General features: G+C 44.5%; 1 protein-coding gene across 2 annotated transcripts in view; it reads right to left on the reverse strand.

Annotated features, from left to right (window-relative positions):
* The window catches only part of TMEM131 (transmembrane protein 131), an 892,454-nt gene that overhangs the window by 829,475 nt on the left and 35,458 nt on the right, over positions 1–27,521 (reverse strand). The window lies entirely within an intron of this gene.

Here is a 27,521-nt window from a genome sequence, read left to right on the forward strand (position 1 = left end):
GAGCTGAAGACGCTGAGGGGCGGAACCGCTACAACAATACTGGCATGGTGGGCCTCCCCGAAGGTGTGGAATGGAGGGATATGGCAGCATATCTGGAAGACTGGCTCCAGAGGGTGGGGGCCTGAACTGCCTTACCCCATTCTATGCTTTGGTAAGCCCTCACAGGGGGCCTGCCCGCTGGCACAGAGCCACCTACCTAGGCCAGTGGTGGCTAGATAGTTACATTAGAGGCATAGTGACAAGATCCTCCAGAGGGCGGAAGGCCCAATTGTTGTGGACAAAGGGAAAAGTGTTCATGTTCCCTGACTTTACTGCACTGGTCCAAACTTGGCGTGCTTCATACCTGGAAGCTAAAAAAGCTCTTCCAGAAGAGGGCTTGCAGTACTCCTTGATGTTTCTGACTTGACTCAGAAATACACTTGATGGTGAGACTCATTTTTGTTAGGACCCGGCGGCAGCTTGGACTTGGTTGGAGGTCTACGGGATGGGAAGGGAACTGCCTAGGGCCGGGCCTACACCACAAATGAACAAATAAGTACAGAAAGCTATCCTGAGGTACCACCCCCGAACACTCCAGCTGAAGAAACCCTCCCAGACTGAACATGAGAGTGCTGCGGCACTGCTTGCAGTGGAAGAGATTGTGCTGATGCAGAAGTCGGATGATGAATTAGGTAGTCCTTCAGATCATATTTTTTTGGATAACTCATAACACTGGGGAAAACTTACCGCAATTGACCCTGCAGTGATTCTGATATTTGGGGTGGGGGGGGGGGGGGGGGGTAGAAAGATGAAACTGCTGCTTCACACACCATGTGCTTGGAGGGTGAGAAGAAAAGGAGACCCATGCTGGGAAAAGCAGTATTTAAGTGGTGAGGCTGACCCTGCAGATAGGTGCTATTTTATTTAGATCATGAGTCATGCAGACGCAGCTGGTAGCCCGAAATACTACACTTACCCCACTGAGATTAGCCTGAAATACTACACTTAGCCACCTCCAGTCCGACGGCAGAGGCTAATCTGAGTGGGGTGTCTAGTAACAATAGTTTCTTTATACAGGTTTGGGAGGCTGGCTGTTGCTCGGCTGCTCTTGGGATGGGGAGTTCATCGTTGGGGACATGTTTTCTTGTCTCTGGAAGCATCAGGACTGCTGTCAGGGGGGTGGGTGCATCAGGGGCAGAAATAAAGTACATTGAAATTGCAAGGTCCTACGGCCGAGTCTAGATTTACCTTGGCATTTATGTCCTGGAACACTATGGGGGTGGGATCAGCTGCTAAGCGCCATATTATTCATAGCTATCTGAGAAGGTGTGGAGTAGAAGTGGCACTGCTACAGGACATACAGAGATTGACCAGTTGTGGCGCAGGTAATGGGGGCAGCAGTTTGCCACCTCCTATGCAGCATATGCCAGAGGTGCACTGTCTTGATCAAGGCGAGGGTCCCCCTTATGCTCTCCTACACTGTAATTGACAAAGAGGGCAGTTATGTGCTGCTTAAGGGGAGACTGTTTGGAAGGGAGGTTATACTGGGGAGTGTGTATGCCCCGAACCAAGACCAGGTCACTTTCCTTTGGAGCTTGTCCTCCTCAATGGCTCCTTTGGTGACTGATAATCTACTAGGAGGAGAATTTAACTGTGTGGCAGATGTCATAAAGGATGGCACAATCCCACACCCTCCACCCCTAACCAACTGCCCCTGTGGTCTGGGGCACCAGTCCACAAGATATCCGAGGGCTTTCAAGAGTTGATTGGCCATCATTGGGAGGTTTCAGATATATTGAGGGTGCAACATAGGCACCTGCATTATTACTCGTATTACTCCCACATTTATCACCTGCGTATGAGACTAGATATGTTTTTTGTGCCCTCATAGTGTTGGCAAGAATGTGACATATACAGAGTACCTAGGGTGGACAGCGTTCAACCATAGTCCACTACTCCTAAAATTCAGACCAGTGAAGGGTCGTCCAACTTTCCCCACATGGCGGATTAACCCCCCTCAGTTTAGAGAACGTCTGCTTCCTGGAGGGGTTGGGAGAAGCCATCACTGACCTTTTCACTTGCAACCAGGGCACAGCCTCAACAAGCCTACTCCAATGGGATGCATTCAAGGTGGTAGTGTGTGGTCACTGCTTGGGGCAGACTGTGGAAGTGCGGAGGAAGCTTCACCAGGAGATATGCCAACTGGAGAGTAAGGTACATGTCTTAGACATTACACGTCTTAGACATTACACAGTAGACAGATGAGGATAACTGGTGGGAGCTTTGAAACACCAGGGAACTCTAAATGCCACACTGGAGCGTTTGTGTTGTCATGGCTACTAAGATTATGTAGCTAGGGAACATGAGGAAGAAGACAGGCCAGGTAGGCTTTTGGCGTTGCTCACTTGGGTCTATCAAGTAGATTAGCGCTGGGACACTGCTCTATGCGCTCACTGCAATCAATTCCTTCTTTTGGGAATATTATGAACATCTATACAGGCAGCAGGTTCCCCTTCGCCTGGAAGTGGTGACCACCTTTCTGGCTGGCACCCCGCTGCAAGAGTCGGACTCTTAGGTTCAGGAGGCATTGGGTGGCCATATTACAGTGAAGGAAATCAAAGCAGCTATTAAGACAATGGCTTCTGGGAAGACTCCAGGACTAGACGGCCTGCCGAGTTCTACAACACGTTCTCTGGTACTCAAGCCCCCAAGCTTGGAGGCCTTATATGCCAAATCCTTCAGGTTGGGCTGCCTGTCTGCGTCTACCAGGGCTGCTATGGTGGTACCACTTCCCAAAGGCATGGATAAAGATGCTAAAGCGTCGGAATTCTGCCCCTTATCCATTTTAAATATGGATTTTAAGATTCTTAGTAAGATCCTGGCACTTCGACTGCTCCAACATATGGCGACCTTTATCCACAGGGATCAAAACTGGTTTATCCCGGAACAGAACACATCTCTTACTTTATGTAAACTTTACCATGTCCTCGATCACCCTGAAGTCGTGCAGTTTCCGAACGCTCTTTTTATGCTTGTTGACCTGGAGAAGATTTTTGATTCAGTGAGGTGGGTCTTTCTGATAGAGGCTATGTGTCGGATGCGACTGGATGACCTCTGGTGAGATGGGTTAGATTGCTGTACTCTGCCTCTAATGCTCAAGTTAAGACAGGCCGCTCAATTTTCGCAAAATCTAGTGTATACATGTGCACAAGGCAGGGATGCCCGTTTCCCCCTCTAATTCGCTCTGGCGGAATCCTTTCTTCATTAAAGAGTTGGCATGGGACGGACTGTGGGAGGAAAGGAACATATCTTCATGCATGTGAACAAGATACTGCTGTTTCAGGAAGGCCTGGTGGGTGTGCGGACGGCAATGACCTTAATGGGGGAATTTTCCAAGATCTTGGCCCTTTGGGTCAACAGCCCGAAGACTTACCTTTTTCCCATGTCGTCAAAGTGCAGAGGCCGGAGGATGTACAAATGTATCTGAATTGGACTCTGCTGAACTTTAAGTACTTGGCAATCAAGGTATTCTATACAGAAGAGGACTTGAGGCAGGGTAACCTGGGGAAGGCTCTACGATCTCTTAGGTTGTGTGTTCCCTTGTGGAGATCCCTGAAGCTCCCTATTATGGTGAGGAGCTCATTGTGTAAAATAATCATGCTGTAGAGGTTGCTATACTTCTGTATTAATCTGCTGATTACTGTGACATGCTCTTGGTTCCGGCAATTAAACATGCTGCTCAGAAACGGTGGTCGAAAGTCTTGCTGGGCAGCTTCTGGCAGCCCTGGAAAAGGGAGGCTTAGGAGCCCTGGATTTTGAGCTTCCCTTTATGGTGACACAGCTCCAGTGGGTGACAAAGTGGCTTGATGGGGCACAGGGGGAGGAGCCCTGGCATTGGGGGCTGCAGGCACACTCTTAGCCAAATTACTCTGTTCGGCAGTGGAGATACCCCAGACGTCTTTGTTGCTGTGGGTGGCACTTGACTGCTGGAGTCGATTTGTGCAGAGGAAAGCAGGGATGCCACATTATGCCCCAAACCTGCCACTGGTGGGCCTCCCACATGGCAATCCCCTTGCCTACTTCACTGAAGTGCAATTAACAAGATGGGCGTCAGTCAGAATAATTACAGTGGGTGACTTCTTCCAGATGGGAATACTGATTCCGCTAGAGGACCTGCTGGCCCCACTATGACCTAGCCCCAGGCCAACGTTTAACATATGAAGCCATGGTGGGCTCCTTCGAAGACCTGTGGTTGACGGGCAGGGATGAACCACCAACTCAAGCTGTGTTACAATTGCTGGTGACAATGGGCAAGACACAACATTTAGTGAAGTGATTCTATAACGGCCTGACAGGTTTGGTGCAGAGGCTGTTGATAGCACTCAAGAGAAAGTGGGAGGTCCTGCTGGGAAGAGATTTTCACTGACAGACTGGGGTAAGGTACTGGCATATCCCAAAACGTATCTCCAGGGACATGAGACTAAAATGCGTCCAATTTAATTATGTTCACATGAGGTATTTGACATCACACAGGATACAAGTCATATGTGGGGGAAAAACCAAGGCCATGCCCCAGATGAGTGGAGCTAGATCCTGATTTTGGCCAGATGACCTGGAGCTGCCAGTGACTACAGCGCTTTTGAGAGGGAGTTGTGCAGACACTAAACGCTACCTTGGGGTGCTCGCTTGCCTGTTTCATGGAGACCTTCTTGTTGGGGTTATACCCCAGGCCCCTGAAAGGGAAGTGGGAACTAGCTTTTTAGACCTGGTGCTGGCACTGGCACAAAGGTGCATAGCAATGATGTGGAAGTCTGGGACTGGGCCTGCGAAAGAAACTTGGGTGCAGGACGTCACAGTGTCAGCAAGGGCTGAGGAGAGGGCATGTGCAGGGAAGAGGCTCGGGGAGTCTGTAGACGGCCTATCGCAGGACTGTGGGCTGAGGTTCTAGAAACCTGGAAGCATCGGGTGGGAGAGAGGGGGCGCAGGGGAGAAGATCAGGATGCATCGGATGGTCCAGATACACTCGCTTACCCCCCTCTCCCAGGCTGGCCAGCACGTAGCCACACCAGCGCTATTGAAGAATCATGAGTAATAAGCGTAGAAGTGGGGTCCCTACTCGCCTTTTCTATTAGTGGGCATCCTTCCCCTCTCCACCCGATGCGGATGTCCCCCCCACCACTGCTGTGTGCAAATTGGAGCCTTATAGGGTGATCCTCCCCACACCTAATGGTTTTAGACAATAGGATTAGAGACACGTCGAATGGCCGATTAGTTACTAGCATACCAGTTATGTGCACATATGCAGAATGTTAACAAGCCTCTCATTGTTCTTGTTATCCACTGACTTGTGATATATTTGCAAATAAGTGCGAGTGCTTTCAGACCCTGGGCCTGTTTACTAGTAGAAATAATGTTGTGAGACACATAGGCAGTTGCATGCCCAGACAGTACAAAGCTGCAGGTACTGACTGAGGGCCTGGAAGAAATGCCTGACCTCCTCCCCGTATACTGAATAATCCATAATCTACCAGAATGGTTGTTACCTGCGGATAAGTGCTTGCATAATATAGTGTTCTACATTAAACAAAATGGCAATAAACATTTGTTTAAAAAAAGAAAAGAGGGGAGGCAGCCAAACAACTCTTACGCTTCAAGACAGACTTGTTGTCGGACAGCAGTCCATCCCCACCTCCAACACACATAGCAAAGAACTTGCATTCCCTGAAACCAAAAAGAACATCCTACAACACCTCTGCAACATGGAGAGGGTCCCTTTCCCCACCCATTCGGTCTCTGGACCCGTGTAGGGCAGGCCCTCACCACTACGATCTGCAAAAGAATAAGGAGTGCCTCAACTCTCTTGATCACTATACTTAGGCAATCCGAGGAGAATGTTAGTCCTGTTGTAATTGCTCAATCAGCCCGAAAATGGGGTTGCCAAAGTCACTTCTGTTGCTGACAAAACATCATCCCCAGTTGCCCTGTCACTTGGTGACACAGCTGACACAGGTCATTTTGGGCCCCAGATCTTCTCATGAACACTTTTTGACTGATCTCCACCTTGGCTTTCACTGGCCGCAGGGGTTTGAGACATATGGAATTTATTACCAATAATGTGTTTCCCCCTGGATTCAACTCTTAGAAGAGTGACGTCTCCAATATGGCTGGTGAGTGGTGCACTGGCCATTCCAGGACTTAAATGGAGTAATTAGGCCCTGTTGGCCTCCTACTGTTTGTGTTTCTAACTTATTTCTTCTCCTCTTTAGGTCGACCAGAGCCCCAGGGAAAATCCCTATCCATTATCCCCCCAAGCGCTAAGTTGCCACCTCACTACACTTTGACACTTAGACTGGGCCAGCTTCTTCCTCCATTCAACTTCACCTGGCTATGTCCCCACCCTCACCTTAGTCACAGTTTTGTATCCAGACCGCAGCTACCCCCTTAGCATATATTACAGGCTTCACCTCCCAAAGCTCCTCTGCATACTGCATGCCTCTCTGGTCATTTCACACTGGCTCCACCCATTCTCTTCTGCTATGGCTAATGCTCCACACACTAAACTGTTAGCCCTCAATGTGCAGTAATTGAATGCACCTAACCAAAGACGGCAGGTGTGGGACTACCTCCTTCTGCAGGACCCGGATGATATATTTTTTCAGGAAACCCATCTTTTGCATCAAGTTACCTGTCGGATGTTCCATCCAAAATGCCCAATTTCACACTGGCATAGACTACAACAAAGACAGCAGGGGTCGCGACCATGTGTAAAGCCAACTTCTGCAACAGGGTGCTGAGGATGGTACGAGACGACAATGGCCGCTTCTTGAATATCACAGGTCAATGGGGAACTCGACCCCTTACCCTCCTGAACATCTATGCCCCCAACCAAGCAAAAGACATGTATCTCAGGAACTTACTGCAGGACCAGGTGGCACATGAAGAGGGCAATACGAAGGTGGTGCTTCTCCCAACATTAGCTTAGAGACCCTGCTGATGTTGCTGAGATTCAAAAAAAGATTATAGCTTATTTTGACTCAAACACCCAACCAGATATTTGAGGGCATACACTTTGGGATAGCTTCAAAGCTACTATACTCTCTATAGCTATTGCTCATGCATGAGAAGCCAAGCTGGTCGAGATGGGCCTAGTGACTGAAATAACACCATGGAAAGTCTTGATCAGTCTGCTCCATCCAGACGCAACAAAAGACAATTGGCTCTGCTGATGGGCCAACTACAGGCACACCGAACCAACAAGGCTGAGCGGCCTAGCTTGCCCTAAAACAGATATTTTGAGGGAGGGGACAAAGTGTGGGGTGTCTCCTTGCTCGTAAACTTCAACATCAATATGCATGCACCCATATATCCAAGATCAAGGTTGAAGAAGGGGCCTGGGCCACCAATGAACATGCAAAACAACAAGCTTTCTACAACTATTATCAAACTCAATACAAAGGTGAAGATACCTCCCAGGACATTAAAGGAGGCTACCTTAGTGACTGCCCTTGGGAACCTCTTGATCCCCAACAATCTGAACTCTTGGAGGCTGCCATTACCTTAGCCAAGCGCCACCGATCCCTGATGGAGCTACCTTTGGGCAAAACTCCTGGCCCAGATGGTCTCCCTGTGGCTTTTTACCGAAAATTCCTCCCCCAACTTCAGGAACATATGTTGTCACTTCACAGCAGACAAGGGCCTCACCCCTACCGTGGCAGCGGCGGAAATAGCACTTACCCCTAAATCTGGAAAGGACCCCTGTCCATGTGCCTCCTATCATCCAATTGCACTTTTAGACACAGGCTCCACGATTTTCAGTAAAATTCTGCGAAAACAACTGGAGCAATATCTCTCTGGTCCCACTGAACCAGACCACATTGACTTCATATGCCACAGATAGGAAGCAGATAACATTCACCACGTTGCATATCTGGTGGACAAATCTCACTACCAAACATTCCCTCCTGCCTTCTCTCACTTGACACTTAGAAGGCATTCAATGGGGTCAGCTTGCCCTTTTTAAAAGCGGTCCTCCTCAAGATTGGTCCTGGCCCAGGCATGTTATCTAAGATAACGGCCTCCTATGCCTTATCCACTGCTACAATTTGTGCTATTGGTCATCCCTCATAGTCTTTTCATCTGGAAAGAGGCACTAGGCAGGGCTGCCCATTTTCACCTTTACTCTAGCTGTAGAGTCATTGGCAATCACCATTTGCCAAAGGGAAGCTATTGCGGGCATCCCCTAGCCCTATTTACAGGTGACCTCCTGCTCACCCTCACCCATCCTGCAAATTCAACCCAGGCCATTGTGCAAGTCTTAACCTTTGAAAGAGTCTCCGGTTTCAAAATTAACATGACTAAACCTCAGATCCTGAACCTTACAATATCCAAAGTGGACTCGCCAGCTTTGCTGTCCCTTACCCCCTTCCAGTAGATTCAGCAATCTAAAATATCTAGGGTTAAACTTACCCCCTCCTTAGCATCTTGGACACATACTAACAGGCCGGCGGATATCCCCAAGATTAATAGAAGAATACACCAGCGCGAGTCGGCATACAAATTGATGATGATATGGTACTATACGCTGATGCGTCTTTTCTCTATCTACCTTACCACCTCACCCCTGTGTTTTTATAGCTGCACTTCGGCACCTGGAGACGTGCTCCACATATGGTTCTCCTGCTCTCTCATTGTGACATTCTGGAAGGCAATCCTTAGTCACATTAAAGGGTTTTGGGGATTTCCTCTTCTGAACTCCTACAATGCACTGATTCTAGGCATCCGCCCCCTGGCATTGGAAGCAAGGACACTGATTGGCGCTAATAATAATCCATATATGAGGCACCACCAAAAAAACTTTTCACTGGAAGAAACCCACCACCCTCTGTTTGTCCAATGGTTTACACGCCTCTGGCATGTCCTGCACATGGAACTCCTGTCCCATAAGGTAGCACACACAGACGCAAAATTCACCCACATCTGGCAACCCCTGATAAACTATGTTACCTGGCTGGAACACTCCTGTACTGTTTCACTCCGCCCAGACTTATAATACACTCCCTCGCTACAGTGATTACACCTTTAGGGGTTGTTACTCTGTACTTACTCCATTCCGTCCCCCTACACCTCCACACTTAAATTTCCTGGCTTTCCCTTCTGGTCTTCCTACGAACATATTCCTCCCCAGAGCAGTATTGTCATCCAGAGGCTTCCTTTAGACCTTTGATGCCTTATTGTTTCCTTTATTTCTATTGTTGCATATGTTTTGTTTGAATGGTACTTGCAAAGTTGTGTGCTGATCCTTCACTTGCTCGGCCCCTTTGCTAAGCTTTACTATCAATCCTGCTGTGTTCACTATGTGCTTACAATTTACGATTGTTTAGCCCATACTGATAGATACAATAGATATGCTATCAAATGCTGTATTTCATGCAACTTTTGTTTTGGAACACTTACCAGTAAAAAGATTTCTAGAAAAAAAAGCTTTGTTGAAAGAATACGTAACACAGGCAAACACACTAAACTACAGCAGATAATGCATCCGCTGGGCCCATACAGTCACGATTATTAAATTATTTTCCTTTTTTGGCACTTTTGGGGAATTTAGATCACAATAATTTGAACGTTACTGCTAACTAGTTGTCAAAGAGACAAAAAAGTTGTATCCTAAAGCATAACCCAACGACTGTGTGAGGGATTAATAAAAAAACTAACTTTAAAAGTAAACATGGAATAATGAACAGCTATAAATACCTCTGGAAATAAACGTAAACAGACAAAATATTATTTAGAAGGCGTTAGCATACAATTCTAGATGCACACAGTGAATCAATGCTGATTTTACTGGTGATTTAAATAAACCTTTCCTTGCCTCCCCACCTCATTAAATCGAAAATCACCATCCTGCCTTGATTTTCAGTAATTTCTGATAAAGTTCTAGGCACCCAGTGACAAACGTTTGAAGGTTCCAAACATACATTTAGATGGCAAAAAAAAAACAAACAAAAAAAAACACCAAACCACAGAAATATTCTGGTTTGGTTGTATGTGCCTTTCAATGCCTGCATGCCTCTGAAATAACACTTTGTTCAGTGGCATACACTTAATTTTCTGCATGCTCAACAGCTGGCAGTGGAGGCGGGGCGACCACTTCTGACACCTTTCGAGGCAGTTGGGTTAACAGGTGTCAGTGGAGATTCCTTGTGAGGGGAGAACATGGTGCTTTTTGAAGAAGAGAGGGAAGAGACAGATCTTTGAGCAGAAGCAAAAAACATATGGTTTCTGAGAAGAGACAACATGTAACAAATTAAAAATTAACTCCACGGTTTCTTTTTGACAGCCCAAAGGCTTTCTTACACAAAGCTTCAGGACAGTCTTTATTTAGTGAAGTGAGACCATATGGCTTTTAAAATTGAAGGTTGCATGAAATGCATGTCGCTCTGACGCATCTCTTGATTGAACCTAAAGAGCTATTAGGTTCAAAAACCCTGTAAATGGGTCTTCCAAAGAGGAGGACTGGTCTTATATGAATCTCAGCTATCAGTATAAGGTAGTGGACATACAAAGATAAAAGTGAAGCAGGATGCAAGTAATCAGGCAAGAGGCACCACTCTGACTGTCTGCCCTTCCCACCACTATCTTCCCCTCAGATTGACTAACAGAAACAACGATTTGGTATCCTTAAATTGTTTTGTCCAAGAAATGCTATGTCAGCATTAAGTATAGTCTACTAGATTGAGCCTCGGATCAGGAGGGAATGAAATGTGCTCTTAACAAAATGAATGCCAATACACCTGAAGGTGATCATTGATCATCTCAGGGCTAAGACTGTGACACCTGATAGGATATTCTACACAGCCCAAGATGATTTGAACAACCAAAAATGTACAAATTGCTACTTCGCCTAATGGCAATCCCCAGCAGGAAGGTGAGACTAATGACATGATGCTCAAAGCAGAAACCTGTTTTACTTGGCACAATTAATGTCAAAACAGACTCTGTTCTAGAGATGGTATTTTGATGTTCTCCAGAATTCAACGACCACTGGGCATATCCAAAGAAAGTGCATAACCCCCACCATCATGTCCCTGCATCTAGGGCATGACTCAGTGTTTGTCAGACATATCTTTTTTAAAGTATCACAGGCACAAAGCATACCTAAATGCAGGAGCATAAAAGTGTTTAAGCAGAAATTTGCCCTTTTGTGTTCCTTCATGCTGATGTGGAAGAGGAAATCCTTTCAGCTACACAATAAGGCACAGAGAAATCTATCTATTACCAGGTATGGTGTGAGAAGAATATACAGAAATCTAAAGGTGAAGTGGGGGAGTGATGTGCAACAATAAAAGCATATAATACCTGTGGTACTGGAAGGAGATTACGAGTGCTGAGGGTGTGCTACTGAGGCACTGATATTGGGGAGTCAGCAGGTAGTGGGTAGGTAGGGGAAAAGAAGATGTTTATTAGCAGCAAGAAAGCTAGCAGCTTAATTTCCATCCCAGTCAGAGCATGAAGTGAAAATGTTCACCTTCCTGCTGTTAACAATATACCCATTTGCGACAAACAACCATGTTGGGACTGTTCTAGCTAAGTGTTACAATTAACATAGCTAACAACCTCTGTATCCAAATTCACAATCAAGTGAATTAATTACAGCTATTCGCGTTGCTTTCGGAGGTGTCTATTTGGGGTTTCTCTGAGATTCTGATCTGTAAGATCGAGGAAATGTTTGGAAACATTAGGTGTTCTAGAGATCTGCTCTGGATGTCTTATTGGAAGTCTATCACAGAAAAGAGCAAAATCTTACTTTTGAAGTAAATAGGTGCATTATCCTAAAAATATACCCAAATGGGTATACCAGAAATGAAAACAGTACTAAAAGTTATAATTATTTTTTCACCAGAGGAATTAAGCAAACGACCAGTTTAGGGAGTGATGTTAAGCCGTGTTAGTTGTTGTGTTGGAAATCAAAGAACAAGAGAACCCCAAATTGATGCTCCAAATGTATAACTTCAGATGAGTTAGGAGGAAGGTTTCAAACATGGCTTGCTGAAGCAGTTATTTCCTGAGCAGGTGCAGACGTTCCTAAGCATGACACAGCCAAAAGGCTACTAAGCTGGGTTCTTTAATTAAGCTGTACTTTGCTCAACTACCATAACCAGAAAGCATTCAAGTTAACTAACTCAACCAATAACGTCTCTGCCCTTATCTGTCCCCCTCTTAGAGTTTATGACTCCTCCACCACTGTCAAATTCCTTGTCGACCCAGAGTTTCATGATCTCAAACTGTAGGTACCAGGGCAAGGGGCAAATTACCCTTCAATGGCTCAGTCATTCCTTTGCAATAAAGACAAAGGGAGGCAATTTCTCTACCTCACTCTGAGGTTAATATATTCAGGACTGATTAGGACTCAAAGAAATCTAAGGTGAGTAGCAGTCAGCAACTGGCATACTCCCCACATCTCTGCTGCACTTATATCCTGGGTGTATTTCTTACTGCGAACAGGTATAAAGGACTACTGCCCAAGGTAAACATTTGCACTTTTAGTGACCTCTTTAGAGGCAAGTCTGTAAGCCTCAATCAGTTTAAAGGAAATCAAATACTGAACATAATAAACATGTTACTTACCTTTAGTAACACCGTACGTAGTAGACACCATCTAGCCGCAGACTACTTATCTTAAAATATACCCGGGGCGTAACACTGGACTAGGAGAATCTTCAGCAGCACCTCTGCATGACAGCAGATGGCATCATTGGGCTTTTTGTTAGCATCACACACGCCAGAAGTGACGTGCACCGTGCCTATATAGGCACCACCCCAGTGTGCTGACATCAGTTTCTTTCCATGACATTTCCACACCATAAATACAGAGCCATGATAGAATGCTGATGGCCCAGAGTGAAGACACTAAAGACCTAGAAGGGTCCCCTTATATGGAAAAAAACATTTCACAGAACAGGGAGAATGGATGGTTTGGTAGGGAATCTGCAGCTAGATACAGTCTCTACCAGAAAATGTGTTACCAAAGGTAAGCAACTTAGTCATCTGATAAAGACTTCTAGTGACCGATTCCTTAACTTAGAACAGATAACCAACCAGTACCTCTCTGGAGGTGGGTCTGCAAACAGAATGAGACTAGTAAGTCCTGGAGGACCGAAAAGGCAAAGTGCTAGCGCCTTGAGACCCATACGGGTGAGTAGTTGCACTTTATAAACCTTGATTTGATAGTCACGAATTACCTCAATGTGCAGGCATTAGTGCTTTGTAAACATGTGCAGAGATGTCCATGTCATAGCCTGATCGATGTCCAGGACAGTCACTGCCTTAACTCTGGTGGAGTGAGCACGCAAACCCTCCTGAGGTTGCTTTTTGTCCAGTGCATAGAAGATTTGAATGTACAGCACAATCCATCTTGAGATGGTCCTTTTCTGAAAAGCTTTTCTTTTCTCTGGCGAACCCAAATGAAGAGTTGATCATCAACCCAGAATTCCCTAGTACAATCAATGTAGAATGATAATGCTCTTTTTGGAGCCAGACAATGTAGTCTCTACTCTTCAGAAGGGTGAGATGGAGCAAAGAAGGTCGGCAGTGTGATGGTCTGGCCAACATAGAAGGGTGTTACCACTTTCAACAAGAAAAGGGCATGTGTTCTCAGAACCAGTTTGTCTGGAAAAATGTAGTATATTGAGGGTGCACAGATAGTGCCTGTAGTTCCCCTAACACTCCCGACCGATATAATGGCCACTAGGAAAGGTAGTTTTAATAGTCAGAAGACTAAGAAGTCAGTTGTGCATAAGCTTGAATGGTGAGCACATCAAGAAAGTCAAAACTAGTCGCTTCTAGTCCCTGGGGCATGATAAAGGGTTTTTGAGGAAACATGATCTAGTCCTTTTAGAAAATGAGTCATAACAGGTGACTAACAGGGGGGCTGGTCTGGCAACTGCAAGGAGGCCAAATGGCTGAAAGGAAAAATAACACATTGGACAAGAGGGCGCAAAGAATATCAACATTTTTGGAAGCACAACTCCTAAGCCACAAAGTTGTCCCAACGGAAGGCATATACTGCCTTGGTTGAGGGAAGTCTGGCTGCCAGAATGATATCACAGACTTCTGAACAAAAGACCAAAACCTGGTAACGGCCACCGCTCAATCTCCATGCAGGAAGGCGGAGAGTGTGCAGGTTTGGCTGCAGACAGTAGATGCTCCCAAAGAGGCAGCCTGATTAAAGGGCTGATGCTCATGCTCATAAATCCAGGATACCATACTCTCCGTGCCCAATTTGGAGTCACAAAAATGACTTGGGGCATAGTGGTTCCTGATCTTCTTGAGACCTTTGTGCAGGAGTGGTGTTGGCAGAAAGGAGTATGGGAGGCCAGAGTTCCACTCAAGACGAAAAGCATCTCCTAGCAAGCTGCTTTGGAAACTCCAGCGCATAGAACTGCTGACATTCTCAGCTTTGGGAAACAGATCTAACCAGGGATTTCCCCAATCTCTGAAGAGACCTTGCACCACCTTTGGATGGAGAAGCCCTTCAGGATCCACTAGCCACTAACAGCCGAGTTTGTCCACTGTGACGTTTAAAGAGCCTGCCAGATGTTGAACCACCAGGAAAATGTCCTGACATTCCAGCCATGTCCAGACGTACACGGTCTCTTGATACAGGATCCACGACCCCACCCTGCCCTGTTTGTTGCAATACCACATGGTCAGTGGTGTTGTCCATGAAACCCTGAACCAGTCTTCCCTTGATGGAAGGAAGAAAGGCTTTCAATGCCAGCTGCATCACTTTCAACTCCAGGAGGTTGATGTGGAGCCGAGACTCTGCCACAGACCAGAGTCTTCTGATCTCCACCTCTTTCTCAGGAGTTAAGCATCTTTCAGTACAACCAGTCCTGGGTAGGGAAGGGAGAGGAGTCTGCTGCTGACCCAATCACAGGTTGTTAGCCACCACTGCAGATCTCCTTGAGATCCCTCTGATATGTGGACTAGATCACAGCGATTCCCCTAACGCTGCGCCCACTGGGACTTCAGGTCCCACTGCAGAGCATGCATATTTCCAGCAGGAGGCCATGAGGCACATCAGGCTCAGAATCAGTCTCACTGAAATCCAGGATAGAGGATTAAACATACAAAACATAGCCTGAATATTTTGGACTCATCGCTCTGGAGGATAGGCCCAAAACTGCATGATGTCTAGAATAGCTCAGATTAAGGGGAATATCTGCAACGGAGTCAGGTGTGACTTAGACATGTTGATTGTGAACCACAGTAAAATGCAGGAGGTCTGCTGTAGTCTGAAGTTGGGAGACTGCTTCCTGAGGTGAATCTGCATTCAGCAGCCAGTTGTGGAGGTAGAGGGATGACTGGGACCCCTAACTTCCACTAATGTGCTGCAAACATAGCCATCACCTATGGTGAACATCCAAGAGGCACTGGAGAGCCCAAAAGGGTGCACAGCTAACTGAAAGTACTTGTGGGCCATTGTTAACCAGAGGTACTGCCTATGGGCAGTTAAGACAGGGATATGAAAGTAGGCATCGTGCAAATCGAGAGCTATCATCCAGTCTCCAAGGTCTAGGGCAGAAAGAACCTGAACCAATATAAGTAATTCACGTTTCTCCTTCTTCAGGAAGAAGTTGAGAAGGCTAAGGTCTAAATTAGGGAGAAGGCCTCTGTCCTTCTTGGGAACCAAAAAGGTAGCAGGAATAGCAACCACACCACCTACTTCTGAAGCCGGCTCCCTCTCAATGGGACATTTGGCCAAAAGAGCCTCAACTTGCTGACTGAGAAGGGAGATATGGTCTGGCCTGAGGATAGTGGCATATGCAGCAGGGTTTCTAAGAAAGGGATGGAGTAACACTGCTGAATAATTTGAATGACCTACTTGTCTTATGTTATGGACTACCTATGGGGCAGGTGGTGTTGGATCCTGTCACCAACTGGTTGCCGGTGTTGGTAATTGGGCAAACTAAAGGGGTTTGAAGGCTGTAGCTGCTAACAGCAGATCACACAGCCATGAACAAACTGGGAAGTCTGCTGGCCTTGGTGCTAGCCCCTACTGTAGCCAAAGATGGGTCAAAAAGCAGAATGGGTTTGGGCCATGGAGAGACTCAGCAGTGGCCCTAGCTGTCCTAAAGAGCTCCAGTGCAGAATCTGCCTTACTGCTGAAGAGGGGGGTGTTATTCAGGGGCATGTCCATAAGGGATGCATGGACAACCCCCAAAAAGCCAGTGAATCTCAGTCAGGCATGGCATTTGAGTGCCACTGATGATGCAATTGCTCTGCTTAGTGAGTCAGTCGTATCCAGTCCACGGTGAATGGTGAACTTTGCAATGTATCTGCTACAGCCTCCTCCAAGGCCACAGGCAGCACTTGCGTAACTGTACCCCAAACTGTGTGGGCATATCAGGTCAAGAGATATGCGGCGTTTACGGACCACAGTGCAAGGCTAGCAGAAGAGAACATAATCTTGCCAAAGGTATCCAGCCTCTTTGATTCCCTATCCGGTGGTGTAGCAGGGAATGCTCCAGGGTTAACTTTGGACACGGAGGTCTGGACAACCAGGCTCTCCGAGGTGGGGTGCTGGATGAGGAAATCTGGGTCCCCAGGAGCAGGGCAGTGGCAGCGGGCAATTGTTCCCTGCACAGGAGCCCCTACACAGGGCTTGGCCCATGACCTGAGCTAGACATCTGTGAGGGCTTCAATAAGAGGGAGGAGAGGTTCTGTGGAGGTGACTCCCAGCTGAAGCACCTCTGTTAAGATATTCGTTTTGACTGACACTGAAGGCAGTATAAGATCCAGGAACTCGGCCACCCTCCTCATCACCATCGCAATGGAAGCCCTTTTTTCCATGGCCACAGTTGGCAGAGTGTCTGTGGAGGTGTCCTGACCACTAACATTTGTCAGTCCATACAGGCCTTGAAGTCATGGCCCAACTCCAGGCACCTGAAACAAACCATATAGGGGTCTGTCACAGACACCTGTCTGTGACAGAAACCACAGGGTTTAAACCCAAACATTTTCTTAGGGGGCATCCTTAGCACACCGGAAGGCAAAGCTCAAACTAATCTGGCAAAATGTTGATAAAGTTATCCAAAAGTGGACAGAGGCATCTCTCTCCGGGTCTGCGCTGATGGCACAGAAAGAAAAGAACTGATATCAGTGCGCTGCTGTTGTGCCCGTTTAGGCAATGTGCATTGCACTTCCGATGGGAACTACGCTGACGAAGCAGAGCCGAACTATGCCAACTACCTGTGTACAGAATTACTGCTCAAGATTTTCTGGTTCCAGTCTGAAACCTGGGGAATATTCTAAGGTAATGAATCTGCAGCTAGAAGTCTTTATCAGATAAAATTAGTTTTTGTACTACAAGATCAGTCTCACTTTGGCTAGCTTGTTTACTGCATTCTCTGCCAAACCCACCACCTTCAAACTGTTATGGCAGTGCTATACACCTGTAGGGTGCAGTTAGAGTACTTTCCAAGCTGTGTAAGGCTGTTTTGGGGGGCCCGTAAAAGATGGGATAGTTAGAGTTATTTTAGCAGACTTCGCAAAGACTGATATCACTTACATCGATTGACAATCTATTTAGTCAGGGCAGACATTCTTATCTATAAAGAGAAACTGCTACAATTCAGATTTCTACACCAAGTTTACAATACCCATAAGGTTATGAAGAACATTTTCCAGACACACTGATGGGATGTGTAGAAAATACGGCCAAGTTTAGGTTGACTTACATCTAGCATGGGATAAGTGGTATGCAATATAAGAATAATACAATGGCTGACATTAAGATGCCACAGGATCCACTGGCTACAGCAAGAACGCACAGAAATGTTGTGAAAAATCACAAGTGGTTTGCTGGGTAAGCACCAAATTGATATTGATAATATTTATTAAGCGCACAAATGCAAGCAGGCATCTTGACGCCATCTTATGAGTGGTCAGAAGCAACGGAAAATTTGTGGAAAAAGCCAAGACGTGAGTTGTTTTCTGAAACTGGTCAAATTCTGTTGATTTTTCAGAGGTCCAGGAAGTTGGTTTGAGTGTTTGCAGGTGGACCAAACAAAGTTTCTGCAGCCCCAAGACATCGTTAGACTTGTGAACTATGACTGTTCTGGTGGCCGCTGAGTATAGAGATCTACTTGGTGTATACCACCTACATTTCTTTCTTAGGCAGTTTGGTCCTAATCCATGAAGGGATCTGCAAGCCAAACAGAGCGACTTAAAGGCTACCTGTTTCTTGACGGGGAACCAATGGAGCTCCACTAGAGCTTGTGATATTGATTGAAATTTAGGTATTTTCTTTAGACGGCAAGCAGCCGCATTCCGCAGTAGTTGGAGTTTGTATAAAAACTGGTGGTGAATGCACTGGCATAGGGCATGACAATAATCCAGTCTGGACAGTACCACTGCAATAATAACAGACTTCTGAAGATCAACAGGAATACATGGAAGATTTTTCCTCAAGATCCTTAATAAGAAAAAAAAAAAAAAAAAAAAAAAAAAGTGGAGGAAATTAGTTTGTTCATTTAATCTCAAAAAGTTAGATTAGCTAAAATCATTCCCGGATTTCGGACTATTTTATACTAGAGTTGGGAGGGGGCTCAAGGACTGGGCCCACTATGATGAGTTCCAAAATGATGTATCCACGCCAAAGAGGAGAGCCTCCATTGTGTCCAGAATTTAATTTGAGACGTTTGTGTTTCATCCAGCAGACGATCTTGCATATGCAACTATTGAAGCGATAAAACGTATCTTCAACGTTGCTGGGAATAGACACTATGATTTGAGTGTTGTCTGCATAAGCAATAGTGGAAAAACCAAAAGTCTGGATCCGTTTAGCCAGAGGGGCTACAACAAATGTTAAAAAGCGTAGGGCTCAAGAATGACCCTCTGAGGAACACCGCTTGGTAATGTAAACGATTTAGATCTAAAATTTACAAAGGAAACTGGCTGTTCTCTGTAAATAAGGCATGAGCGGAGTAAATCCAATGCTGTTCCACGAATCCCAATCTTTATTAGGTGATCATTAAGGATAGAGTGGCTCACAGTGTCAAAGGCTGCAGACAGGTCTAAAAGGATCAAAGTGACCTTTCCTCCTTTGTCTATGATTGATCTGATCTACTCGGTGGTCACTATCAGGGCTGATTCTGTACTGTGAATTTTCCTGAATCCATATTCAGCCTCATCAAGGACCTCATTCTCACTTAAATATTTCAATAGTGTTGTTAAGAGTTTTTTCTAACATTTTGGCCGTCATTGGTAGATGTGCGATAGGGCGGTAGTTTTTTTCCCCCTTGTTAGGGGTTGAGAGATGGTTTCTTTAACAAGGGAGGAATGGACACCTTTTTTGTTTCAGAGGGAAAATTGCCATAAGGGAACGCAGTATTCAGCTGAGAGAAGGGCCATCACTGCTGTTGCTATATCATGGAAAATTCCTACAAGACAGGAATCTACAGGGAGCCCTTATTTGGTGAAAGCAATTAGCTCAAACATTCCTTCTTATGTAAGAAGAGGGGACTTTTACAATTTTGTCTTGCCATGAACTAACAATACATTTACTGATGCACTAATATTTGAACTGATGGTGGTGTCCAATTCTCCATACACCACCTCTGCATTATTCTTGAAATAGCTGGCTAACATATTGCATCGAAGTTGAATGAGTGTCGTTGAGTTACAAGAATTGAGACTAGAAAGCATTTTGACTGTTCTGAAAAGCTTCTTAGGGGAGTTTTTACTTGGTAATTTTTTTTTCCAGTAAAATATTGAACGTTATTTTTTAGGAGATAACTGCATTGCTATGAACTGGCTTGTGAAAGACTTGCTGCTGAACTTGTCAAAATGTCAGCGCATTGGAAAGACCTACCTGAAGAGTGTTCCTTTGTCCACTAGGCAAAGGTATATTGGGATCCCTTATGACTATCTCAACACTGTTGTGAAAAAGATGTTTCCAAAACTTGAGTGAGTGTACTGATCTGCACTGGTAATCTAAGACACTAGGTGTAAGTGGGTGTGGAAGGATTAGGTTTTGTTATGGTTAATTTCTGATTCCTTAGTAGAATAATTCAAAGTCAATGTATCTGCCAGGTGGAGGGGACTCCGCGCACTATGTATATGTTAAGTAAAATTCTAACACACCTGGCAGAATACAATACATTTTTAATTTAAATACCACACAAAAGGCCATTTTGGAACCCCATACTGAGAAGGACATTGTTCATACTGTTTGAAAAGGAAGTACTGTTGTCTCAAACAGACAAAAGAAGACAAACAGAAAAAAACAACTGACCTGAAAATGGTGGTGGTGGGGGTGGGGGGGGACATGAAGACAACAATTTGACAGCATGATTTAATATGTGCTGCAGTGAATCAGTACACATTTTTGAACCTCAAGAGTTATTGGTATCGGAGTCAGCCCTACAACCTATGTGGTGCTGAAGCACAACCAGTCAGATGGGAGTGCTGTGCTGTTCTCCAAGTCAACCTAGCAACACTTAGGTTTTTTCATCAACAGTCCCTCACTTCAGCACAGCATGTACTGTTATTATGGTCAAATGGACAGGACAACACCAAAGTAAAGCTTGGTACCACCAACTGAAATGCTCAGAAAAGGGAGTGTGTGCTACCTGGTCACAATTGAGCCACAATAGTGTGCTGCACAGGAGGTAAGTGCTGCTGCACTCAGAACAGATCACTTTCAGCGATGTGTTCTCTGCTAAGCAATGGAGTCAACAGGTCTCAATGACGTGTCACCCTGGTGTTTGTACTGAATCCTTTATTGAACTGACAATAATGTGGTCTGTGCTGGTCCTACTTTAATCCCAACCCCCAGCTCCCAGGTCCTTCAGCAAGGCAGAAGGGAATGCTATGGGGGTGTGGACTTTCTATCGTCCTATGCCCAGGAGATACTATTTAAGGTCAATGACAAGAGTTGATATTTTGCCCCACAGGCAAGCAAGCTTCTATCCTCCGTCAGTACATCACATGTACTGTTAGTTTAGTGCCAAGGTATGGTTATGTGAAAGAGGAACTCTGCTAACCAAAGCACATACCAGTATGCAAAAACTATGCAAAATACCAGATACGATGCATTAATGCACAATGTTTACTGTTAAAAGACAGCTCTATGGCAATACAGGGAGCAACAAGTTCAGCTTGAATCACTAACGGCAATTTAAAAATAAGAACGCACACATTTGCAGAACCTAAAAAATTGTGGCCATTTCTAATGTTCACAGAACACCATAATTACGTTTAGTAATTATGGAGAAACATTGGTAACCTCTGCCTTCTAAATCAGGACTACAGTCAAACTGATCTGCCTCTCAGTCAGTGCTACTGTTGTCATGTGAGCAGAAATCAACAAACGTCAACAAAGCCATTAGATCGCACCATTAAAAGGCGGGTGCCCAGCTATTTGCTTCGTTCATTTGCTTTGCTTTTTGGTCAATAAGAAAAAAAAATCGAAATGCTTCCAGTGCATCACATCAAAAGTGCATGCAAACGCGACCACCTTGGAGTTATGTTTTTTTAATTAACAGAAAGCAAACTACAGGGTATAAATAATTAGTGCGGTCACTCACAGGAGCTGACACCTGAATGCAGACTGATTGCGGTGGCAGGCCTCGGGAACAAGTGAATCCTCTGAAGAGAATATCCGACCCTAGCACTTACTATTATTTTACAAGTTATGCACCGGTTGCCAGGGTGGTGCAGTGTTCTTAGGGCAGAACACATCAGATCAAACACAGAACTTAAAGTGTGATTGCGAGTGATAAAGAGTCTGGAAATAAAAAATACCCTCTCGGCCGTTTTTTAGCTATCCTGATGCCAAATGCTGCGGCCGGCACAGGGCAGTTCCATACAACCTAACTGAGCTGGAAGTTTCTAATCACTGAACAAACTTGCTGAGCAGAGTTTAACTTTTCAACCCTGAACATCACACCAATTTAGTTTCTGCCCCTCTACGCAGTTTCTTATTGATGCATTGTATTAGTTATTTTCTAAAAAGCAAGGGTTTCACATTGTTTTTTTAGATTTTGCATTGTAATCATAGCGCATCCCTTTAACAATGGTTTTCAGGGAATTTGAAAATAAAGATTTGCTTGTTTGTGGAGAGCTCATGCCAGACGAAATTATACACTCACTCCACTTCAACAGTAAACCCGTTGCTTTAATCTGCGCTTTCTAAATTTATTTTGAGTTTCTCTTCGGTTTTATAAATATCCCTCTTTAACGTTTTTCTTGTTGCTTTCATCTCACAAAAGTTTAGGATCACAATGTATAAAAAGGTAAGTTAGGCCACAAATGACTAACTATTGGACTCGGGGCACTTTTCTGCAGAAGTATGCTTGGCTTCCAGCACACAGTCCACCACCTCAGTAACCCATTTACAACTCTCCCTCTGAATTGCAAACCCCACCATTTGCTGCGCATACTACAACCCTTATCCCCGCCCAAAAGTATTCACGCTCCGGACGCTTCGTTGGCCCTTTATTACTTGCATTCAGAGTCTACTTATCACTTTCGACTCCGGTTCTAGCGGGATAAGATTCGCACTGCTAGTTCCATCTCGATCACGTGTCTCAGTTTCACTTCCTTTCCTCTTAATCACCAACATCATTTACCATTCCTCTATACATGTCCTTCCGCAACTTCTGCATCACAGTTCCCATACTTCACTTATGCTACTGCTGAACTGTCTCAAACCATTCCTGCCCGCATTTATTTTGGAAGACATGTGCTAGCACAGGTGTTTTAATAAAAATGTATTAATGAGTGATCATGTATTATGAGTAATGGATTTGTGTAGAAAATGTAATAGCATAGATAAAAAAAAATGCACACATTAAAAATGTGATCATGATGAGTGGCCGCCAATGTTCACAAACTATACTTATTAATGGCTTATTAACATGAAATATGGAGTTTGTTTCATTAATGTAGTTCTACATCATATTAAGGGTTATGCATTATATCTTAGCTTTATTAACTTAAAGCCTTAACTTAGCGGAGGTCTTGGCCTAGTTGCACGGTCTCATGTCAAGCTGTTTTTCTAAACAGATTAATAAAATGTCTGCTTACAGAATTAAACTGTGATTTTTCCACTGTACTGTCTACATGTGCTCGTAGCTAAAAGTCTTTCTCATGAGAACCGATAGCTAGAAGATGCTGTTTTTGCTAAATGTAACATTATAAGTGTAATGTGCGTAAGACTGACTTTCTCAAGAGGAGAACAATACACTGACTGGAGTATAAGCTGCAACAATATTGTTACTTGACGAGTCGGACGATGAGGACATTACAGGAGAAGCAAATCAGTGACATGTGACCCGAGTACTAGTAGAAAGTATAGATTTGATGTGTTAGTTTTATTGGACAAAGTGTGAACATGCGATCCCTTGAGCAATAGGGACTTGGAAAATAGTTTTAGGAAATTTAACTTAACAGGACTGCACCAAGAGAAAACAAGCTATTCTCTCTAGTCTTCGAGGGTTTTGCTCTATTCTTTCGAGTCGCTTAAGACTTTGCCTTTTCTGAACTTTGATGCTGAATCCTTGCTGACTGAACTGATGTCCTGATGACAAAGACTATCTTAGCTTGCCAATCCAATTGAGGAGAGGTATATGAATTACTAAATGCGATTTGCAAGGTATGTTTGCTTTTTCTTTCTAGGTACCAACCGCTCTGTTTTGATAGAGGCATAGGTAGATCTTTTCAAAATTTGTGTTTGCTAAATTGTTTTGCATGAAGTCCAACATGCTGATGCTAATCTAATGTTAGACAAGGATCTTCATTAATGAGAATTTGCTATAGGGAGTAACGTTTGATGTATTTCTTTGCTGAATCTAAATGTATGTGATATCGTTTGCGCAATTATTCTTGTTACTGATTTGCACTGTAACTTCAGAATGTGCAGTAGTTCAAGCTTTAATTAGATTGAGTTTCCTTCACAGATTTGGACAGCCAGTGATGTTTCTGTATGTGTATCATTTGATTATGAGATTATCAGACGTGACATTAGCATTGTTAACTTAGGGAAATAAACATTCTAACTTTTACTAAAAGGTGTGGTTATTCACGACTGAAAGGTCATGGTGTGTGACAAATACTGACTACATTTATTATTGATCAGCCTGTACCAGTGTTATGGTGGGAACATCTTAATTGAGAGTCAAAAGGTTCAGCGACCTATTAGCGCCCCCTTGTAAATTTACTTATTAAGGTCTGCCGCGTGAACACATGCAAACCTCAGAGATAAATTTACACATGCGTGACTGCGGGATTGCAGTCATTACTAATTGGCAGACCGTAGTGCGCTCGGACAGCCTGGAGACCTAAATACACATTAGTAAAACCAATAGTTATGATTTGCTTTTCCAGCTAGAAGCCAGACTTACCAGTTTTCCCAATGCAGGCTTTTAGAGGGATCCACACATGTCTGTATGTAGTATGCACTGACCTTGGTTCATTTTGTAAGCTGGATCAGTACTGACCAATACAAATGGCCCTCTTCCACACAAGATTAAAATCCTACAAACTCCGTGGTTCCAAACATGGAATGTTTAATTAAAGATACTAGAAGAAAACAGCCAACCATACCCAATAATTAGAAGGTTAATTGATCTGCACCTATCAAATGGGGGTCACCTAGTCCACTAACAGAAGCACATTACTTCTCACCATGTCCAGCCCAACCTACACTAAAGCAATGAGCACCAGAACACAACAGTATGAATGGCAGCAATAATGAACCAGCAAACATAGCTAGGTCCACAAGCTCCAACAATAAACAAGCATTTGCAATGCAACGGATCTCGCATTTCTCAGAGTTTGAGCTATTAGCAGTGGTAAACTCCCAACCAGACTTTTCTTGCCTCATTAAATGGTAAAAAAAAAAAAAAAAGAAACGAGGGCTATCGCGCTGCTAAAGAAGCGAGATCCCACGACAAAAAAAAAGAGAAAAAGTAGTCCACAAACGGGACGGAAAACAGCAAGCCTCGTATGTTTTCAGTACTTGGTCGCTGTACTTGAGGAGGGCTAACCACCAGAAAAGGCATGACGTATGCATGCCTTCCACTAACTGAAGCAAGCGAATTTAAAAGACAAGCCCACGAACCAACGAAAGACACCACCACGACATGGACGGGGTGCCGAGCCCTTTTCTACTACAGCATCTCGAAAGCGATACACATGCACAAGCGCATGCTGTGCAGGCTCGACAAGCACCATCACAAAAACATTAACACACAGGCACACTCTCAGCACTTTCAATAATAGTGTAGTGCCTCATGGAAACATTCCACAATGAAGAACATAAACATCTATTTAACCTCTAATAAAAGTGGCGAGAAAAAAAATGCACTCAAATTAGCAAAGTTTCTGAATAAATATATCAGCAAATGTACACAGAAAATATAAACAGTGCTGTAAAACAGCACTTTTCAGTCATTTGCACAAAATACATTATTATTGAATAGAATGGAGCAGCACAAACAGCCAGGCATGATCTCTGCAAATTTCCCTCACAAATTACAGTTACGTTGTATAATTCTACACTATAAACTAAACACATTCATGTGCACATAGATAACAAGAGAACTAAATTAAATAAAATACCCAAACCTGTAGTTTCAAATATTCCCTGACAAGAACAGTAGGAACACTACCTTTGTCCCCAGAAACAGTAATTAAAAAGTTGATCCATGCAAAGGCTATCTATTGGGACACAGGAGAGGAGGGAATACCCCAATTAAAGCATGGCTATCATGACAGAGACCGAGAAGTGAAGCACAGGACGAGCAAAACAGATTTACTTCTTTTAGTAAAGAACCATGAACAGCCATTGGTGTGGTTTGCGAGACAAGGCACAGCTCACAGCGGGTTGATTACCATCAGTTGACTGTGCTCCTTTTGCTGCAGTAGAGCCTGCGTGTTAGTGTAAAACATGAATCTCCCCTCATTTACATCTTCATCGTCTTCCATGCCCTGCTCTGTTCTGCCTGCAGTAGGCCCGCACCATCCGAAGTAGAAGTCTGCAGTTGGGGTGTATTTTTATTACTGCTACAGCTTCACAAACTTGGAAGCCATTAAGTATATAGGAAATAGATTGAGCAGCAACAGAAGAGCAGTCGTGCACTCTGCACATTTAATAAAGGTACGACCACAAAATGAGTCAGATGAACTGACAACCTGAATAGGCTATAGCAGTGCTTCCCAAACTGTGGTCCAGGACCCCTGGGGGTCCGTGAAGCCTTCAGGGGTTCCACGAGAGCCTAGAAAATTAAAAAATGTTAACAAATATTGACAAATTAGATCCCCAGCTTCCAGTAATGACTCAGGCGGGGGTCCCCGGATTCCCATGATGATTCAGTGGGGGTCCCTGGGTTCCATTAATGTTAAAGTGGGGGTCCACAGAAATCAAAAGGTTGGGAACCACTTGGCGATAGCACTGACTGGGGAAAAGAGGATATGTATGCTTAATGAATGGCCCAGCGAATGGGGACTCGAAAGTTGCAGCTGCAGAGGGAGGGCAGTAGTAAAGCACAGCAAGGCATTAACTGGGGATAAAAAACAGAGGCGGGAGCAACAGGATACACCTGGTGATCCAGCACTGCACAGCGGCATTTACAGTGAGGAGCTCCGTTATGCCCCATTTCCAACCCTTAATTGTAAAGAAAACATCACAATTTACACAACTGTGAAATTCAATGGCTTAAAACTGACAGGCCCCCAATGCAATGCCTAAAATGAAAAAAAACAGCACTGATAACACCCATAACTTTTACCTTTGTTACCCACTGACTTTGCCAATAGTGTTTCACCACACTTAACAGCACCATTGATGTTGCCCAGCATGGCCAAAATTAAGGACACAAATCTACAAAATGATGTGGGCAAAGCAACAAGGGCGTCGGTGGGGTAAACAGCGAAAAAAAACGGGAGAGGAGAATGCCAAGGCGGTCTAGAAAGCTCGAACTAAAAAGCAAGAAAGCTAATGGCTGTACTTTGTCTTCTCTAGTGTGCAAAGAACGAGACAACAAAGTGGAGTGTTTAACAATGGCCATTAACCGGTTGCGACTTCATTGCCCCCCAATATTATTAGCAATAAAATGAGAAAAATAAAAGGACACAAACCAGCACATAATGGCAACAGAACACAACGGCAACTGAAACCGGAAGCCTTAAGTCACGCTTTTGCTTCTTCTCAGAGTGCTCATGTGAGGTGTGTGTTCGAATCATAGCACAGCATGTGGGCAACTCCTAACTCCAATCTAAACAAATCTGCTCAACCATGACAATCGAAATTGATAAGCGATAAACCAAATACCAGGAAAATAGCAATTTGACCAAGATTACTGCATGTAAGTAAACGAAAATATTCTTCCAAGAGCAATATCACACTTGAAGCATTAGCCCACTTCCAAATTTTATGGCATGATCAAACAAGTCAACCCACACAGGCTTAAAAGTGTGAAGATGGAAAGATTTCATCCGCAGGTGTCTCAATATTGAGCAACATGGGTACACAAAGC

The sequence above is a fragment of the Pleurodeles waltl genome, chromosome 8, assembly GCF_031143425.1.
Source record: "Pleurodeles waltl isolate 20211129_DDA chromosome 8, aPleWal1.hap1.20221129, whole genome shotgun sequence".
Classification (NCBI taxonomy): Eukaryota; Metazoa; Chordata; class Amphibia; order Caudata; family Salamandridae; genus Pleurodeles; species Pleurodeles waltl.